This window comes from Rhagoletis zephyria, unplaced genomic scaffold, assembly GCF_001687245.7.
Source record: "Rhagoletis zephyria isolate East Lansing unplaced genomic scaffold, Rhagoletis_zephyria_1.1 Rzeph_scaffold_04171, whole genome shotgun sequence".
NCBI classification, from domain to species: Eukaryota; Metazoa; Arthropoda; class Insecta; order Diptera; family Tephritidae; genus Rhagoletis; species Rhagoletis zephyria.
The window spans coordinates 27,103-48,999 of record NW_016161254.1 but is presented as its reverse complement, the minus strand read 5'-3'; the positions used below and the strand labels follow the sequence as shown (position 1 = coordinate 48,999).

The 21,897-nt window shown below is 34.9% G+C and overlaps 1 long non-coding RNA gene across 1 annotated transcript in view; it reads right to left on the bottom strand.

The window, feature by feature from the left end:
• Positions 1-3,938: 3,938 nt before the first annotated feature.
• Positions 3,939-21,897, bottom strand: part of LOC108370356 (uncharacterized) — a 29,559-nt gene continuing 11,600 nt past the window's right edge. Inside the window, exon 3 of the long non-coding RNA XR_001848622.1 lies at positions 3,939-3,993. This is a non-coding gene — a long non-coding RNA (uncharacterized LOC108370356). The remainder of the gene's footprint in view (positions 3,994-21,897) is intronic.

Sequence of the window (21,897 nt, the reverse complement as noted above, 5' to 3'; positions counted from 1 at the left end):
CGAAACATCATTGCATATGCGCTTTTGCACGTAACTATAATCACATATGCATAAAATTTCACACATCGTCAGATGCCTGGCAATGTTTTTCGTTCGTTTTTTTTTATTTAATGTATTTCATTTTGCCCATCTTTTATGCGTCAGGCGGCTTAAGGCATAACGAAATTGCAAAAATGCGCATTTTATAACTAAATAGCAAACCACATTCCATGCTGTCCAACCACTGCTAACGTCGCGACGCACACTGGGGCCGCCCCATATAAGCGGGTGCTCAAAATTCTGAAATCATTTTCCTTCAATTAGACTCACTTAAACTACATTTTAAGAGTAAATTGTATACGTCTTAACCCATTGTTGATCATGCATTAAGCCATTGGTGACCCAGTTTTTTTTATGTCTTCTGATAAGTTAATTTGATTTTATTATTATGCAAATTATGAATAATTCAACCCATTTACGACTTTGACTTAACGCATTGATGACCACATTTTAACCCATTAGTGGCCAAGTTGTTTACAGAGTCTTTCCCCAGCTAATTTTATTAAAAATAGGTAAGTTAAGGTTACAAAGTTAAAGTTAAGGTTACAAAGTAATAATAATTACAGCTCTCTGACAACACTTTTTAAGAAAATTTGCCAAAAAAAGTCGAAATTATTTTTAGTTTCATCTTTAATTCGACTATGAGTATGCCCTATTATGCTTTAAATTTAAAAAGATTTACAAATTAAGCATACAAAATATCGAAAAGCAAATAATGTATCAAATTAAAAACATTAAATAATTAAAATAATCTGCTTGGCGCATTTAAAAAAAAATGATTTTGAAAAGCAGCAATAGCAGAGGCTTAGTTTTTTATAGACGTAATTTTTTTAAACACATAAATCAAAAAAAAAAAGATAGAAAAAAAACAAACTTAATTTTAAGAAATGGAAAAAACAAAATAACGAAACATAATACCGCTTTCTTACATTTACATTTTGAATTGCACATTTGAATTTCTCAGTTTTGAAAAAAATAAAAAAAATATATATTGTTCAAATTTGTTAAGTTTGAACACACATATCTCCCAGCCGAAAAATTATAGAAAGCTGAAAACTTACCACCAAATGTAGAATTTAATGTGAAATAAAACTGCGTTTTTATTTTTCCAAAAAAAAAAAAATGATTTTTTCAAAATTTAGTTTTGAGCACGCTTGGCCCCAGTGTGCGACGGCTGCCATGCCGCACCTACCGCTGTTCTGTACTTTTCTTCTTACACTCATGCCAACAGGCATACATACATACGTACGTTGGACACAAGAGAAGAAAATTGGTAAAAAAAAAGAGAAAAAAGTGTTGCCGGCTTGTCGCAACTTACTAACAGTGTTTGCAATTATTATGCATTGCGGTTGTTGGTATTGTTTTTGGCGTTGCAGCCAGCCTTTCTTCAAGCAGCCAACAGCAACCAGCTGGCCATGTCGGGCTTTATGGTCGCCTTGCGGCATTTACTTCGGCGCGGAAAAATGCACTATGAAAGCAGCACACTCACGCATGTGCATGTATGTGCAGTTACATAGTAAGTGCAAAGCGCGGCTCTCAACAGCCATCACCAGCGGCGCAGCAATATATATTTGCATAAATTTTTTTTTTTATTCTTTTATTTATTTTATGTATTTTTGTGCCGGCAATGCTTTTTGTGTTTTTTTTTTTTATTTTATTGTATGTCTGCAGCATTTTTGCTAGTTTTGTTTGCTTTGGCCCTTTCTTTGGCGTCACAGCCACTTTGCGTCACCCAAAGCAACAGCAACAACGAGCAAACACGCATAACATGATTGTTTTGGAATGGCAAGAAAAATCGGCATCAAGCACATGGCAACACTAACCATTTGCAAACAAAGACAACAACTAAAACAACACGCTTGTAAGCCACGTTTATGCAGAAGTTGGCCCAAAGCCAAAGTAGGAGTAGGCGATGCTGGCAGGAGGGGGGGGGGCCACAAGAGTTAGAGTAGTTAATGGCAAATAGGCTGCAGAAAAGCGACTTCAACTCGAATGGTATGCATTTTCCGACCGACCAGCAGCAATTCAGCATTTTTATGTTGCAACAACGACGACATAGCCATAGCAACTCACAGCTCGCAGCCACAAAAACATGAGCAACTGCCATCATTTGGCGCGCGTGTTGACTGCGAATGCAATTGTCTACAAATGTGTTGATGGCGGCGGCGGCGGAGTCGGAGGAGGAACTCGCGTTGGGGAATCACACATAGAGCATGTGTGTATGTAGATACATAGTAAGCAGAGTAGACGCATGCATGCAATTGTCGAGTTGCAACACGAATTTCGTGGCTGCAATACGTTTTTCCAGCCGCTGCAACAAACGCGCCAGCAACTAAATGCCAAAGCCGAGCAACCAAACTAAAAGCGCCAGGCTTCAATCGACTATCACACCCTCGCGCCCCCTTCCTCGGCTCGCTGCCGACGTCAACAAATTTTCCCTGGCAAAAAAAAAAAGCTGCTGTTACCAAACTTTTTTATGGCCGCTTAACGCGTTTGTTGCCAATCATTTTCATCGGACGCATCTGCTTGTTGGCGCAAATCGCGCGCACCTCCGTTCCCCACCACACCACCCACCACCATCGATCCAAGCGCTTGGCGACGCTCTTGACGTTCCAAAATGTTGTCGTACGAGATTTTTCAGTAAAAAGTGAAATTTTCTTTTTAATGGCATTACGACGCGTGGAAAATTATGCTTTTTTTTTAGTTAATGAAGACGGCATGCAAACAAATTTTGGTTGAACGAGGCGCTACTTGGCATTCCTCTGCATCAAAGGGAAATTTTTTTACCACCTACTGTTATAAAAAAAAAAAAAAAATTCAAACGTACAATGGCAGCAAAAACAGGTTTGCAAATGTTTTGATTATTTTAATAGCTTCAAATTATATGTTTAATTGCGATTATTTAGCTTAAAAAGTAAATTAAATTAAATTAAAAAATAACTTAGCACGGTCCCCTCATATCGGAATGCATAAATACACTCTTATACACTTTAATAGGAACAATGCCGTTCCCCTTTCTTTTCGGGGTTATTTTTCTTTTATTCAATTTCCATTATTTTTCATTAAAAAAAGTTCTTTTACTAGCAAGATCCATACGTATGAATGCAAGTTTCAAACTTAGTTTAGAAAATTAAAAAAAAAATCATCAAAATTTCACATTTTTTTGTTAGAATTTTAAGAATTTTTTTAAATATGCAGTTTTGTAGCCCATTAAATTTAAGTGCAAGTCTGAATTATCAACAATTGCCGTTGATTTTTTCAATATATCGAATAGGAACATGCGCATATAGATAAAATTTTCTGAAATTTAGATAATTTTTTTTTAATTTTTTACAAAGTTTGAAACTTGCTTTTAGGGAACGAACTGTATTTTAATTGAAAAATAACTGTGGTTTATTCGAAAAAATAATGGAAATTTAATTAAATAAAAATAGTCCAGAAAAAAGCGAAAAAACTTTTGAACTCTTCAAGTGCATGGGAGTGTGCTGTAAAAAAATCTAAATTTTTTTTAGAAAGTGATCAAAGTGATTTAAGTATTATGAAAAATATGCAAACTAATTTTATATGAAAACGATTTGAATGATAATAATTTTTAAATGCGCTTTAAATGTACGGCATTAGGGCGGTATGAAATTTTTAAACTATTTAGGCAAAGGCCTAAACACACTATAACTATCGAGGCTATCTGAAAAAACTCAGTCACGGAAATCTTGTAATACGATTCTCAAAACAACATATATAAATATTTTTGACTAGGGTTGCCACCTACTCTTTTTAGCAGTGAAATGTGGCAAGTCATATTAACTTAAACTGTAATGAAGTGAAAATCATAAATCTCATAATCAGAAAAACAACTCATTTACTTATAAAATTAAATTTAAATTTAGGTTCTAACTCACTTTTGGAAATTCAAAGAAACGTGTGATGTATTGTAAGATTTAATTGCGCACAAACCTGAAACGAAATGAAAATATTTATCAATGTTGAGTTTTAGAGAAATTAGTTGAAATATTTGATGTAATCTGAGTCAAAAATGTAAATAATTTTTTTTTTATTGAACCATTGCTAAAATTACTTCTTAAAATATAAAAAATATATAAATTTCTGTGTACTTAATTTTTTCCCCATTTTAGTGTAATTTTTTTCATTTCCGCAAGATTGTATAAGCTGGTGCCGGCCGGGCATGTTTCAACACACTTGTGAAAACGTGGAACCCCATTTGAAGAGTATCTATCTTTACAGGATGTTTGCCCAAAGCTTGGTTGGAGGTCAGGGTGACACTTATTCCCAAAGTGCTCTCTGCAGCTTTTTAAAAAAAACGCACAAGAAATGGAAAGAAATTTTCTTCTTCTTTTCTATTAAAATTTCTTAAATCAGTCTGCAGCTTTCAAGAAAAAAATGCTTGTACATTTACATATTTCTTCAAGAAAATTTACAGCAACAGCAAAGTACTTTTTCAAGGAAGAGAAATAATGAAACAAATTTTTTTGTAATTTTTCTTGACAACTACAGATAGCCCTTAAGGCAGGGAAGCCGTTTCGGGACTTCCATTTCCGGAGCCAGAAAGGATTTTCGAATGAGAACTTGCAGATCAACCAATTACATCGCCAGCCACTGTATAGTTTCTTTCAAGCGGAATTCATTCCTATGGAGAAGGTTGCTTGTCTTAAACAGAATCGTCTCTATTAGAGGAAGTCACTATACTAGTTGACAGCCAAGCGCCGTTGAAAGTATTAGAATCCAAAGTAAATAAGTCAAGGCTTGCTGGGAAATGTCGCACATCCCTAGCACCCAGAGTCAATGGCCCTGCCTTTCTCTATGCTGAGAAAATTCATTACAGCGTGGCGATAAGTCCCTACAACAACAGATTTTTGATCTATTGATAAACCCTTCAAGTGTACAACAATCGTATAAAATGACCTATGGACCTACCGAGACGACTCTGAAGACGCAAAGTCAATATTTCTGGATGAGGAAAGAACTTTTGATGTTAAATAATTCTGCGGTAAAAATTTTTACCATAACTGTACCATCATACTCCAACCAATACACCAACAATGGCGCAAGCAAGGGGACAGGGACGGGACGGTGTATGTACATTAGACCGTACCACCTTATAAGCAAACAAAAAAATACGTCGGCATGCCTTGCAAAAATATTTTACACACAGGGCTGTAGGGCGTATTTTTTTCGGTATGGTCCAATGTACATACATACGTACATATTTTGAATGCAGTAACCCAACGCCGCCAAAAAAAAAAAAAATTACAAACATAAAAAAACAGGGTAAGAATTTTTTGCTGATAAACAAAGAAAAAAATCGTTTGTTCAAAATTGAGGGCACATTTGACAAATTATCGACCGCACAGCAGCAAACTGCGATTAATTGTGGTTATCAATAAAAATTAATTGCGCCATGTTGTTGCTGCTGCCACAGCCGCCATACGTACATACCTAGTACATAGCAGCATTTCAGCTTGCCACAAGCTGCTGCAAACATTTGAGTTTGATTTATGTTTTGTTTGTTAATTTGTACTCGTAATTTTTTGCAAAAGCAAAAAGCCACTTTCAAAAAATTCTGTTCTGTATTATACTTACTCGTATGTGGTACACAAGTAGTTGCCCTTCTAGAAGCTTTTATTGCCGCAGTAAGCGCATGAAGTACTTGGCCTGCATTTAACTGTAAATCCACTTTATAAAATTTTGGCAATGCCGGCAGGGTAGAAAATAATTAATTGCATTAAATAAATTCTGTAATGATTTTTTTTTTTTTTAACTTTTTTGGGTTTAGGTTTCTCCTTGAATGGATCGAGTTTCATTGCTGTCGGCAGCAGAGGAATGAATATTGAAAATTAAACTTTTTGAGGCTTAAAAATGGAGAGAGGAGGAAATTTGGAACTAATAATACTCGACTTTGAGGCTAAACAGAGCAAAATATGACGTATTAAATTCATAATATTGCACTCTGGAACAAAATTGTAATATTTTGCTTTAGTATGTGGAACGTATTCGAACTCCAAAATGGTTTTTCTCCACATTTTTTTTTTACTGTAGTTTAAGATTTACACTTATTTTCACGCATTTAATTAGGGTAGTAAAATTGTTTTGTGTTAACACTTTTACTCAAATAAAGGTGTCATCAGGATAATGCTATTCAGTCACCAACGAGAAACTTTCGGGCATCTATGATAGTTTTTGTTGTTTCATTGAAAACAAAAAGACTAAACAGGTCTCAACTTGATATTGTTAAGGAAACAACTTAAGTTTTTTCTCATCAAATTAATAACCAAAATACAAATCCAATATTTTTCAATACACTTTTTATATTATTAATGGTTATATTGATACCGAAAATTTTTAATATTTAATGCTTCATTTTAACACAACGTGTATTAAGTCGGTACTGATACTTTTTTTTGAGTGTCGTCACTGCTGAAAGTCGGCCGCTTTTGTATTTTTTATTTACGGTCTCGAAGATTGTTCCTTCTTCGATGTTATCGCTGTCTTCATATTCGTATTCGCCTTCGTATTCATTTCAGTCGCTGTCTTGATGTTCGTCTTCGGATCGTATTGTGTAGTCGCCTTCGTATTCCTCATTGCATTTTTCTTCGTATTAAACTTTGTCGTCGTGTTTGTCTTCGACTTCCCAATCATATTCGTGGTAGTCCTCTTCTTCGTATTCTTGTTCGACTTCGTATTCGTGTTCGTGTTTGTCTTCGTATTCGCCCACGTATTCGAATTCATTTTGATATACGTCTTCTTGTTTTTGTTCGTTTCGTATTCATCATGGTCGTCATATTCGAATTCGTATTCTGCTTTGCGTTTATATTCGTATTTGTGTTCATAAACGTCTTCGTTTTCTTCCCCTTATTTGTCTTCATATATGTATTTGTCGTCGTCTTCGTTTTCATATTGGCCTGCGCATTTTTCTTCCTTTACTCTTCGTATCCCTCTTCCTACTCGTCCTTGCATTCTTGTTCCCATTTATGTACGTCTTCGTGTTTGTATTCGTCATAGTGTACGCATTTCTTACTCGTCGTATTGGTCTACGAATACATCTTCGCTCTTCGAATGCTCTTCGCATTCGTATTAGCCTTTGTTATTGTCTTCGTATTGGTATTTGTTGGTCTTTGGATTGGTACTTGTCTTCGTATTCCACTTCGTATTCCTCGTCGTGTTCAAACAATACAACTACACACAAATATAGAAACTTTTACACAGCAATTGCAGCCGTAATTTTCAATAAATTTTTAAAACTCTCGTCATCTACCAATCGTTTTTACGAAAGATGTGCTTGTTTACATTTTATTAAAAGTGTTTTTAAAGATACTTGGAGCTTCTTTAAAATAAAAGTCAAAAAAGTCCATTACAGTAGGAGTTACGGGGTTAAAATGCCAACTGAAAAAATAGCTAGCCAAATCTCTCCATTTTTAAGATTGTAACAGGCCGATGTCTGTACATTGTAGATATAAAGAAAAATTACAGAAAAACAGAATCCAAATCGACAATTTTTAGAATTTTTGCCTGTCTGTCTGTATGTCTGTATGTTTGTACGCGCATCACTGGAAAACTAAGGCATGAAATTGAATGCAGTTTTCACCGATGTATTTCTAGAGTCCAACTTAAAACGAAGAAAAAAAAAATGGGAGAGTTGCCACCTGTTTTAAAGTTGCAGTTTAAGTAAATTAATAAAATAAAGTAAATGTTGCAATATGGCTGTCAAGTGAAAGTGGTTTAAAAAGGCTTACAGCCAAAAATATTTTTGTGGAGGTTGCCACATGTTTGAAAATTTTAATTTAATTTAATTGATAAGATTAATTAAATATGGCAATATGGGTATCACACTAAAGAGGTTTAGGAAATTTTACTTCGGAAAATATTTTTCAGGAGGGTTGCCATCTGTTTGAAATATTTTATTTAATTAAATTAATAAAATAAATGAAATATTACAATACGGGTATCAAACAATACAAAAATACTTTTAAGGCGCAGTGAAGCACGCCGGGTATTTGCCAATTTTAAATAAAATACCCTTAACCAACGAAACTAAAAATTTGCCTACAATTATATGTAGTCCTCGCCTCTTGGGACAAATAAAACTACGAAAATGATCCAAATGAACACTTGAGCATGACTACATGGCAACGCCTCGCACTAAACTAAACAAAAATGCTCGCGATAAACGCTTTTCTTTACAAATAATTAATATCTACATACATACATATGGTCTTATATGTACCTACTTACTTACATACAAACATACATTCTGCAAAAAAAAAACTTAGTCAAGGATTAAGAGTTCAATTATAAATAAACGTGTGTAAACATGCTTGCACTTTTCATTTCTATGTTTGTAAGTATGCACTCACTGTGTACATTTGTACTTACAGATGTACATATGTATGTATGTATATATGCACACAATTATGTTTGTAAGTGAAAGTGCAACGTTAATTTTATACTTAGCTTTGCTATCGTAAACAGTTAATTGTGTTGTTGTGTAGTACTCTTTTCATGTTATTATTTTGTTTTTTTTTTTGCTGCTATGACTTGAGTATTTGTTGCCTTAATCTTTTTAGCCTTCGCTAAAACTTTGACACCGCCGCCACATCATGGAAATATTGAAACAACAAAAGGGGGAAAACATAAAAAAAATATATATATAAATTAAAGCTAAACAACAGCGAATGAGCAAATATGCTGTTGTTTATAGTGTAACAAAAACAAAAATAAGATATATACATTTATCTGCTGCATGATTTATTTACTTCTCCACACAAGTACGCTTGCACTTTGGTGTTACACTGCATTTAAGTGCATTTAAGGGGCGCGCGAAAGGGAAAAGCTGCAACACTTACAAGCTGCACACAACTTGATCTTTGGTAGTCAACAAATGGTTGACTGTACCCACCCAGCTGCATTGTTGGAAAGCGTTAAGGCGCAAATTGACTTTGTGTCTACATATTAAAAAATATTATAAATGTCAAGGTATTATTCGGAGCTGTCACACAGGTATTTATCACTTGCATAGATGGGGGTATGGCTGTATATCCATGTAAATACATACATATGTATGGGTGTGTGGTTGTAGGTAGAGTCTTGACTAAGTAGTCTATGTTATCAGTAATTAAAGTAATTTGTATGGAGGTATTCTCGGTGGTCTTTTAAAAGTGAAGTGTGATAAACAGTTTGAAAATGCAACTCTGAATATAAATTATCTGCGCTTATTGCTCTATTAGAAGTCTCCTTTGAAAGAATCTAAAAAACAATATATGTAGATTCAGGAATAAAACAGCAATTGACCTGAATACCATCTGGAGAAAAACTTCAATCAATCTTAAGCAAAAAGTATTATACCGAAACGTTTGCCATATTCCAGAATATTTCATGATTCAGTACAGCAGAAAGGATAATTGAAACGAGATAACTTAAGCTAGATTATTTCTGCATTGAAAGGCATGGAAAACGGCTTAACCTTCTACAAAATTATTTGTTGTAAAGCGAGGCTGAAATACGTAGTGAAAAAGAAACAGCTTGAACTTTGCTGAGTTCCTCCAAATAACAAAATGTTAATCTATGGTACACTTAGCGTGGCTGGTGCCATTTACTGGCCTAGCTTGGAATCAAGAACATAACAGAACAGGCGGACTGCCTAGCAAAACACAGAGCTACCACAATATTCCATCGCCTGGAGCCCTATTGTGGTCTCACCAAAACGCACTTAAGGAAGGTCATAAGCAAGTGGGTGGACCAAAAATTTCACATACTTATATAAACTATACAATTACATTATTAGTAAGGTAAAACCAAAATCCGGGCGTTCAGGAAAATTTTTTTTTCTAATTAATTTTTGAATTATTTATCCTAGATCCAAGGGTTTATGGTGGAGGCTGTATACAAATGTAACTTTTTCCACTGCATTTCGAAATTTATAATTTTCTCAACGCTTAAATTTTGGCTTCCTTCTCAATCGTGCCCGCCTGAGAGAGATAACACGCCCGAGTGATTCAAAGTTTTTTCAAAATTAAGGAAAATTCGACAAATTTTCACCAAAATTTTGTGGAATTTTTTTGAGTATGCTGTTTTGTAGTTCACTCAATTTCAGTGTAATAAAGTGCAAGTTTTAAGTGCCTATAATCTACCGTTGATTTTTGAGAATTTTTTACTGACGCTCTTCGGAATTGTTTCCCATACAAAAAAAAAAAACTATCACGCATCCGTTATATGGAAAAAATGAGCAACATCATCAGCAAAAAAAAAAATATCTCCAAACTCAACGGTAGATTATATCCACTTAAAACTTGCACTTTGTTACACTTAAATTGAGTGAACTACAAAACGGCCAACTCAAAAAACTGAGCTCTTGGGTAACTCACCCCAAATCGATACTGCAACATCGTGCACTTACGCAAAAAATACTGTTATAACCCATAGAATTGGAAAGAGGACTTTACAAAGTCCCCTAATTCCTAACTCACCACGCTGAGGATTAGCAGTGTGTGGATGCAAAGTGCAAACAGTAACCTATCTACATATCCGAAGGGGATGTCATGGCTGAGGTCAAGCCGAATTCAAAGTTTTTATAAAGCCTAACCGATTTTACTATCACTTAAGATTTCGTTACCAGCCTGTGGGTTAGCTTTTGAGGATTCTGTCATAAATGATCGTAAGCAAATTGGGAAATGTACATCCAGAAGAAAGTTATTGGTTTCGATTGTAACTATGCGGTGTTGGTGACTTCTCAAATGTCTTCTTTAGTCGGAATATTTCAAGTTCACTTCAGAAATCAGCCCAGGAACCTGTCTATTCTAATGAACTTTGTAAAAATGCTGGATGTCGATTTACAAATTGGCAATGGGAACTTGCCTGTATCGCATTTAGCTCTATTAAAAATTGTACTATATCCTTTACGTAGCTTATTTAAGACCCTTTTCTCTTCACTTTAGTGCAAGCCTTACTTATGGCTGCTTCATACTTTCCGACAAATACACATAAAAGGATGTCTGAATTTTTTTCTTTTTGTCGAATATGTATGTAAGTAGCTATATTAATTTATTACAGTACCCGCTGTTGCTCCTTCTCCGCGAAAAACTTCAAGCCTGAGCTTTAAGTCTGCACTTGTGTAAGCAAAATGGGACGGAGAGTTTCAAAGACTAAAATTATATTTCATTACTTATAAAAATATGTATTCAGCAAATGAAATGTTAGCTAACTCTTGTAAACAGAGTAACATGGTTATATTTCATTTATGTATAAGTACTATATAAATGTAAATATCTATGGATGAAACTGTGTAAATTTGCACTAAAATTGTATCTTTGAAGTTTACCAAGCAATTTGGAGCAGCTCTCAGACTCCAATGTAAAAATATCTCTGCTTTTTAGTGACTGGAGTGTTACGTACACATTTGCATGCATATTGACTTTAATGCATATATGTACATACATATGTATGTAGGTGCACTTACTATGTATATGTATGTAAATGTGTCCTTATATAACCATGCAACAACATACATACATACATACCTAACGTCATATGTAAATTCATACATAAATATGTGGGTGTTCACATCCCTCTTTATATGTATGTATGTATGTATGTCCATGTATTCACATTTTAGCAAACTGTAAACTAGGTCAATAATCTTTCGGCTGCTGTGCGCACGAACTCCAACTGCCCACGCCGCTACAGACGCGCCCCGCCTGCCACGACTTGTCTAGATTTTGCGCTCTCGTGCTAATGGTGTCCTATTTTCGGATGTATCCTTTGAGTTGTCGTTGAATAGCACAGCCGACAACGGGATAGCAACATGTTGTGCATTTTTCCTTTATATACTTTTTTTTATACTGGCTATACATGCAGGCATCCGAAAGTAAATAATGTCAGTTAATACATATGTAGATATGTATGTATGTAGGTACTATATATATTGCAGTATATGCATACCGCTCGTCATTTGAAAGTGAAAATCCGACACCATGCACCTACATACATACACAAGTACATATGTATGTATGTGTAATACAACAACAACCAGCCGCACCCACCCACATGAGTCAGCTGTTCCACATAGAATTTATTTATAGCTGGCAATGTCCTCCTACAAGCGCCGCACATCAAATACACATCAAGGCACGCAGAGAAATTTATTTCGTCGACACCTACATACATACATAACTGTGAATGCATTCGTTTTATCGCTGCTATCGGCACTTAAAAGTGCAAATGCATAGATACACACACACACACTTAAGACACTTACATATGAGTGCCGTTCAAATGGCTGTCTGTCGGCACAAAGGTGAAATTCCTAACTGCAAAATTTTGATAACTACATACATACATATTTATGTTCAATTGTGGGCCCAATTGCGGGACTCCTGCGTCGCGACACGTTGAAAATGTTATGCTCGTACATACATACATATCTATGTATATTGTATGCGTGTATGTATGTATGTTGCGGAACCTTTCATTGGTGCTGCGAGCTAATTTTTCATGTGATTTATTGCGCATAAATTTCCTTTAACAAGCAAAGAGCGGAAAATGAAAGCTATAAAAATGCATAAACCGTTGCTGAAGATTGTGACAATCCCTGATTTGATTTTCATTACCTCGAGGGAGAGAAAAATTGGAAAAAATGCAATCATTTTCAGTGCTGATATGTATGTATTGCACTAAAAACAAAATTGATTTGTTGCATTTGTATATACTAGTAGTTGATATCGTTATCGTCGTAAATATTTGTATTGTTATTTTTGTTTAGTGTTACCATTATTTTTGATAAATGCTAGCTGTTACTCATGAATGTATCGTTATCGATAAATGTATCGTTATCGATATCGATTTTCCCACAATCATCTTCAATCCAATTCTACATCAATCGGACTGCTTATCGATTTTATCGTGATTAATATCCAACGATATCAAAATTGTTATCGATATTGCTCGAAAAAGAAATCTGCATCATGTTTGTATCTACATATATACATACATATTTTCTAACCACTTTCGTCTTAAAGAAATACTAACCACATTACTTATTTTCTTTTAGAAGAGGAATTTCGTTTCCAAATTTCAAGTGTTTTTAAAACGATAACCACTTTACAAATAAAAATGCAACTACTTTTATATGAGAGTTTCTAAAGCTTTGCCAACTGCGCTCTGTAATCAATACTCCGCTTACTTATTCTGCCCTTTATTACTCAAATATCACATTTAACGACAGGCTATACTTGTTGGCTTATCTATGAACTTTTTCTTAACATAATGTATCAACTTACATTAGACCGTACCAGTAGAAAAAGTACGCCGAATCAAAATTGTTTTTGCAAGCCAACATCGAATTTTGTATTTTTCCCCTTTTAACATTTTTCCACATATCTTCGGCATTTACAGCAGGATCTTAAAATATGATACCGTGATGATTGACCCGTTATAGTAATGACCTACCAGATCTCATTTCTTAAGACCCTCACGTACCATCCTAATATCAGTCAATTAAAGGTCACCACAATTCATTAAACTTTTTTGATAATCAAGTATTTGGACTATTCCAGTGGAACTATACTCAGGGGTTTACGGCAACTTATTTTTTGTATGCTTATAAGTTGGTATGGGCTAATGTACATACATATGTATGTAGATCTAAAATAGTTGATATTAAATAACATTAGTGAGCTATGTAAATATGTACTGCATATAAAAACGAAAATGTATGGCCTTATACAAGTTTCAGCCAAAAGTAGCACCGTAGGAGTATCATATTTTAGTAGTACAAGTATTTTAGATTTTTCTTTTTTTCTTTGCCTTTATTCTTGCTCAACATAAACAGCGTCGCAGCAGATTTTCTATATAAGAGTAAGTATTTAATTCAAATAAACTTTGTATAAAATTCCCCCTTTTATTACAGCTTATAATGAAATTCGAAACCTCATCCTAAAGGAGATTTAAATTTTCTCTCAAAAATTTACATTTAGCATAGGCTTGTGCATGTCATGTTTACAACTTTGTATGTGTACATTAGGGTGGTCTTTCAAAAAAATCAAATGAACGATTTTTTTTCAGTCTCACCCCCTCAATCGGTAGATAATACCATGGTCACAGATGTAACATATAAATTTTGGTCCCGATTGGAGACGGTTAAGGCGTGTCGCACAGGGGGCAAAGTTCACTTAAGAATTCTTGGAACCTTCAACTTCGTCACTAGAAATTTGGAATGAAGACGTGGCATGCAGTGGCTAGAGGGGAGGACCAATGAACTTTTTCACATGTGAATCAAAGCTTGGCTGAAGGGTCGGTAACTGTCCGTCTTCTGTCCGTATAAGTACATCAAAGTTTAGGCTTCCGGAAAGTAGGCTCCTGTGCTCATCCTGGTGCATTCAAAACAAGTTGGGGAATTTCGATCTACCTTTTTCGGACGCGTCGGAATACTTTTTATTTATACGTATACATATGAGTCACACAGTGTCAAGAGGGTACCATTGAGCTAGTCTCCCTGAACAAAGAGGGCCTGGGAGCACTCCTATCTCATAAGTATAAGCTCAGTGAACATTGGGCGAAAAGTAGGGCAGATAGCAGGCCACTTTGCGATTTGAATATACGTGGTTACGTTAAGGATCTCACCGCAGCTGTTAGGGAAACGAACAAGTGGAATCACCCCAACACTTGCCCTTAGACGCTCCACACTTGAAGAAACCATCTCAACTAACCCGCCCATACCTGTAATCGAGTTTCATATGCTGGAGTCATTCGATTTTTAAAACCATCAGTAAAACAAACGACCCGCTAACGATTTTATCGACACCTTGGCATCTAAACAGCCAAAACAACATACAGACATGCAAGCGTGGCTATTACAAAAATACATTCATATTAGCCCCTTTTCCGCGTCTAACGAAATCTCAAAAAGAACTAAAACAACTAGCAAGAAAAAAAGTCGACTTTGATCAGACCGACATTGATGTCTTTAATCCAGCCAAGTGTAATAACTACACAAATCCCACTTTGTCCAAATCGCAAACACGCAAAAGCGACCATAACGTATGTGGAGATAAATATAGCCAAAGTGGCAAGAAACTAAAAAAAAAAATACTTAACCCAAGAAAAAATGTGTGAAGAAAAACGAAGAGTAAATCAGTGCGAAAAAGATATAAGTATAAATACTCGTGTGTAAGTAAAATAAAAAAAAAAACATTTTAAAGGTAAACGCTATGGAAAAGGGCAGACAGCGTGAAGTATGAGCATGTAAAGTGAAGGGTGCAACAACACCACACTGCTAATGACAGTTTTCCTCCTGACATCTAGGCCATGTTAACTGTCTTGCGGCATACACGTGCAACACCAATACAAGTGCATAAATATGTATGTACATACATACTAATGTATAGGTGAACGACTGAAAGGTCTACAAGACAGCCGCTTGGCTATTGCCCAGTGAGTTGCTTTAGGGCGGCGGGTATTTTGTGGGTAAGAACGGCAATAAGTTCTTAGGACGAGAGGTTTTAAAGAAAAAAACCCAAAGCGAAAAGAACAATGACATTTGCGTAAAACGAACGCACACTTTTTATAAATACTTTTTTTTTAATAGTTGTTCCCCCGCCGTGAATCGAGTTGTCTCATAGATTGAATTGCAAGTTATAAGTGGATATATTTATCCACACACCAAAACGGCGGCATCTTTCTCATTATTTCTTTCATTTTGCTCAATAAACGATATTACAATTCCTGCCTCCATATGTAGCATTCCGATTTTCTGGTGAATCCTAGAAGACTCTCTAATGGAGTATCCCCTAAACGGTACAAACTCTCAAATAAGTGGTCCTTGTAAGGCAAGGCACTCGCATAGAAAGAACTGCATAGATTCTATATCTTCTTTAACTCTACAACTTCTATCGAATCCAATATCCAACTATGCAAATCGGGATCTCATCATTCGCTTAGGACGATATCAAGTACCCGAGCATACAGAAATGAGAGAGAGAGAGAGAGAGAGAGGAAAACAAGTCTGAATCACTCCAGCTTAGCCAGACAACTAACGGAAACAGATCGGGAATGTTTCACGTTTCACAGGCAAATTGAAGTACTAAGCGCGACAGATAATTTAAGAACAGACCTAGTTCACCATGCCCATATCAGAACAATATTGTCAGACAATAAGAAATTAGTTGCCACCGGCATCAACTCAGAACTACTTATTTTAGAAGACTCTCTCTACATTTTCACAATGGGATATTCTCACGATTCCGTTTTGGTAGTCATAAAAAAGACACGTTAATCTTGTTGGGAATAGAAAAAGAAAACAAAAAAAAAACAACCCTGCGGCATTTCCGTTTGTCAATGCACAATTCGACAGCGTCATGAAAGAGCGCATGCTAACAAGAAAAAGAAAACAACAAAACAAAAGGTGGAAAAAATGAATGAAAATCGTAGGGTTCAAACGAAAAAAAAAAAAACAAAAAACAACAGCCAGGTAATAAGTGGTAAGGCTTGTCTCTAAAGGCCAAACATTTTCAGAGTGCATATGTTGGGGTTTTTTCCTACTTTTTTATTACTGAAGTGTTGTGCATATGTAGTACTTGAAAATAAAAAGTAATAAAACCAAAATATTCTCACCCATCCAAAAGGATGGGAAATTAGAAATTAAATGAAGTGGCAGTCTTTCTCAGAACTTAACGCTGCAATTATAAATGCATTTTAAGCGAGAGTTTTCCCAAATTTCCACTTTAGTCTACCAAATTGGCTGTACGTGCGTGCGCACAGATGCTTAGCTGCTTAGCAGCTTAGTGACGACCTTCATTCTCTTTCTTTGAGCAGACATTAGTTAATTCGTTGCGCCACTTGCTGTGCTCGAGGTTAAGCGTAGCAGAGTTTATTGTTGAGGTCTGTTTGGTAATAGCAAGTGGGGGAATATGCGCACAAATGAGAGCGAAATTAACTTCATACTCGAAAGGTTAGCCACAAAGAATGTCCAATATTGATGAGAATTTTTTTCAAATCTACTAGATTATTTCCAGAATAGCCACTTAAATGCCATTATGCTTTTGAATGGAACTCGAATTTTCTTTAGCCGATAATAAACGCAACAAAGCCGCTGAAAATGTAAAGTCATGTGAAGCTGGGTTATTGTACAAATGTATACATACATTTTTTTATTTGTTATTGTATTATTCTATTTATTTAAAAATTTTTTCGAGAGACTGACTGATTTTAATATTTACAGTTTTCACTACTGTTTGTGCAACCGTGCAGCTACATACATACGTTCATATGCAACCAAGTATGAACTAACTGGTCTTCAGATGTGGCTTGGAAAACTAACTCGATTTGATGGATAGCAGCGCCGAGTTAGCAGTTAGATGGCGATGCTAGCAGCTAAACACGCCATAAACTTGTCTATGGCCACGAGTAAAATGTGGCTACCGCTGCAGCAACAACAAATATACATATGTATGTATGTACCTCCCTCCACAGCCAGTGCTGTCCAGTGAGTCAAGACCAGTTTCAAAGTTACTGCACAGCCATTAGTTTAATTTTTTTTATTTTATTTTATTTTTTTTCTGCAGATTTTACTGCATTTAGATATATTTTCCAATAACTTGCGCATATATGTAAGCATATGCATTTATTTTTCAGCGCCTCTTTACTTTTCCATTTCCTCGGCCGTTTTTCGCGCCATCGCCAGCAAGCGGGCATACATATGTACATACATATGTGCAGAAAAGTGCGTGTTGAAACGGAAATCGCACATAAGCAATAATATTTAATCATATAAAATCTTGTCTTCTTGTTTAGTGAGGAAAAAAATTTCATACATATTTTTTGCAATAAAGGTAATTTGTATTTTTAATTTATGGTTTATTCAATGGTCATTGAATATGGCGGTTCGTAATAAATATCAGAGATTCCGTCAAATATTCGGAAATTCATTTTAAAGATTCATTTCCGACAACAGAGCAAGTTTGCCGATTATTTCCATGAAAACTTTCCATATACAGGATTTCATTTAAAAAACAATCGAACAATTAAATAAATAAATAAATTGGGCAGTATGCATAAAACCTAAGCAAATGCTTTTTCTTAATATTTCAGTAAAAATTATATGACCAAGCTACCTAGGGAGTGTAAATAAATAGTATGTATTAGGTCTACTGAGGTCTAAAAAATGGATAGAAAGCCCTAGGTTAAAGAAAGCGTGGGGCCTTGACCCAAAAATCACTGGGACACTGAGAATTTTCACTAGGAATATCCTCAATATTATTACAATCATATTTCCTATATAATGTAAGTACACCGCTTTAGTGTCTGCTGTCAGACTCAGAGAATTGGATTTACGGAAAGAAAAACCATTCGTGAATAGCAATATAATTTCTCCATCGCCGTCCAAGATACAAGACAGGACGCACAGATATGATTGATTTTAAATATTATTTAAAAAATTCAGAGCAATGTAAAATAATAACATGGGTAACAATAAAATTAATTAAATCCTTCTAAATGTCCAATATTTATTTTTGAAAAAAATATACCAGGTCATTATTAAGCCAGGGTAGTCCTTAAAAACAAACTGTGACCTTGAGTTTTAAGAAAATATGTAAAAACTTATTTTATGCGATGAAATCCTTGTTATAATTTTGGTTCAATTATAAAAAAAAAATGCTCTTAAACACAGTTAGTATTATTTCTGAAATCCCTTGGGGCCGTTAAATGCTTGGAAATCCCACCCTTTATTTTCATCTTTCTCTTTTAGGGGTTACTCCTCAATTTATGACGTAGAACTCCAGGATTCTAGCCAACAATTGCACACAGTACTCGCCTGATTTGGCTTTTACCAACACATTGTATTATTTAAACGGTATGTAACGTTTTTTGTGCAAGCTTATATTAAAGGTGTATAGCACCTTTAAAGGTCAACGGTCAAATATTCGAAAAATTCAAAAAATTATATTTCAAAATATTTTGAACTGACCACATCTATATTTTTACTTTTTTAGTTGTTTACATACAATAATTACAAAATAATTTTTTTACCAAAGGTCCAATTTCGAACTTCAAAGGCTCATATCTCGATTTCGGAGGCTAACTTCGAAAAAACGGAGAAACTAATTTTTAAATTATGACTCAATCGCTTAAAAAAAATGGTTGGATTTATCCAATACCCAGCCAAGTGCTGCACAGTGTAATGATCCACAATATTAATTAAGTAACTGAATGTATTCTAAACACTTTTGCAGTCTCTTCTTTCTTTTTGTTAAGACCTAAGTTTAGCACAAGCAACTCGTAATCATTCCAAGTAGATTCGTTTAACTTTCGAAAACGGAATTGCAACATTCAAATCGATTCTATTCCAACTTTCAAATGCTACAGCAGACAACTGTAATATCCGTTCTTAGTACAGTTATACATACATATATACACATGTATGTAATTGGGGCGTTCCATATCAAAATGGACGGGGTTTACACTTCATGTGTTTGATTTGTTTCAAATTTTTGGGGTTGACGGACAAACATAAATAATAAGTAAATATAAAATTTGAGCTCGATTAATACATTTTTAAAAACTTTATTTCACAAAAGCAAAAACAAATCGATTTAATTTTTATCCAAATATCTCGAGAACGGGGTGAGGAAAAAATTTGAAAGAAAATCACACATACACACATCGAATTTCTCTATGAAAATAAATATTTTTATAATTTTTTTATAAAAAAATAGTTTTTCAAAATATGCCCTCTCACAAAAAAATATTAAAAAAAAATCACAATCGTAGCTCTGAGTATTGCGCAATACTTAAGTATAGTATCACGGGGTGCACTTTGCAATAATTTCAGTTAGGATTTTTTTTTACACCGAAGTTGAGTAAAATGAGTACATTACAAATTTAGAAATCTTTTAAATTTGAGTTATGATTTTTTTTTACACCGAAGCTGAGTAAAATTAGTACATTACAAATTTAAAAAATATTTCTTTTCATAGAGAATTTTGATGTGTGTATGTGTTATTTTTTTTTCAAATTTTCCCCTTGCCCCGTTCTCGAGATATTTGGAAAACTATTCCATCAACCCTAAAAATTTGAAACAAATCAAAAACATGAAGTGTGAACCCCGTCCATTTTGATATGGAACGCCCCATATACAGTTAGATAGTATGTAAACTTACATATGTATGTAGCGGATGCGAAACTCCAGTCAGGTGAAGAAGTTCCAGTCAAGTGAAGAAACTGTGCTAAATTACCCAAAAGCAAAATACGAAGTGAATTGTGATTGCATAAATGCATTGGTGTGTGTGTGTGTGTGTGTTATTCTTGTGGCATTCGCTTTTTCTCTCAAATCAATTTCAAATGAAATTGTGCTAATAATTCTTTAAAGAAAAAGGCTAAGAATTGGCAGCAAAAAAAGAACGACTGAAGTTGACTGAATGACGCGACTATCTAGCTGCCCGGTTGATTGAATACCCGCTTGCTTTATTGCTTGAATAAGTGTGTCTTAGGTTGCCAGTTACTTTTGCCATTTCTGTTACATACATACAATATTTTCAAAGTTGTATTCTTTTTTATTACCACGTTTATTTTTAGATACTCTCTTTCACCAAATCGAAATCTGCACACTGCAACAACAGCAAAAGCGTCATCGTCATCTTTCTTTGTGGCGGCTGCCAGAGTTTGTTACAATTTTTCTTTCATTTCCTAACCACACATTAACATTTGAAAACAGCGTGTGAGTATGTATTTGTGCTGGTCTATTTCTTTTTTCCATTTCTATTTCTATTTCCATTTCTCTTGTTAAATGTGGCCAACTAAAAATTATTGCCTCGTTTAAGCGAAATGTTACACAAATGCTGCTGCTGATTGCTGTTTGCTGTTGTTGCTGCGACTGCGGCGTCGCAATCGGTGAAAACACATTCGCTTTGGAGCAACAACATCAACAATACTACTGAGCAGCAACAACTAACTGCAGCGGTCGTACTAATAGACCATTTTGCCTTCCTTTCTTCTGTGCAGTGTTGCTATACTCATTTTGAGAAAATAAATCTATAGTCGCGTGCAAAGTCTTAAAAAAAAAAAAAAATGCGACACAACACACAAACTTAAACTTAGTGAAATTTTGTATGAAAGCACTTCCCTATTTTTTCTTAGTTTGTTTTCAACCGAAGTAAAGTAAATATTTTTCAGCTTCACAGTTGAAATTTGCATATCCATTATTCGCTCTGGAACGCATTGTTTGGTTCAGAAAATTGTCACAGCTTTGGGAAGATTGTTCATCTCGCGCCGAACAATTTGCTTCCTACCGGGAAAATTGCTCGCTAATGGGAAATCCAATTTTTTTTTCCACTACTTTAGTGGCAAGTGTGACAGAAGATGTGGACTAGAAAGTAATACAGAGGAAATTTACTTTGCTGACGCGGGGAATTAGTTTTATTATTCCAATATTAGATACGATGAATAAAATATCTTTCATACTATTTTTTCAATTTGTTACTCTGAATAGAAATAAAAATAACAAAATACCGCTTTTTCTAAAAGTTCATACTTGTACCTACTAGATTTGTATGTATGAGGCCAAGAGAGCCAGAGGAGCCAGAGGAGCCAGAGGAGCCTATTTACCAAGGCGAATTTATAAAAGGTGGTGTTACTGGCGAATTTAGATTTTCGCTTCGGTCCTTCTGAATGCCAAAATGATGTTTTTTTTTGTGTAATATGAATCCGCCTTATTTACAACAAACACAGCATTTTGACATTCAGAAGGACCGAAGCGTGTCTATACACACTTGTCAAAATCATTATCGGTTTTTTATCGTTATCATCATGGTTACCGATATCATCATCGTTATGCTTATCGTCAATGTTTTTGTTATC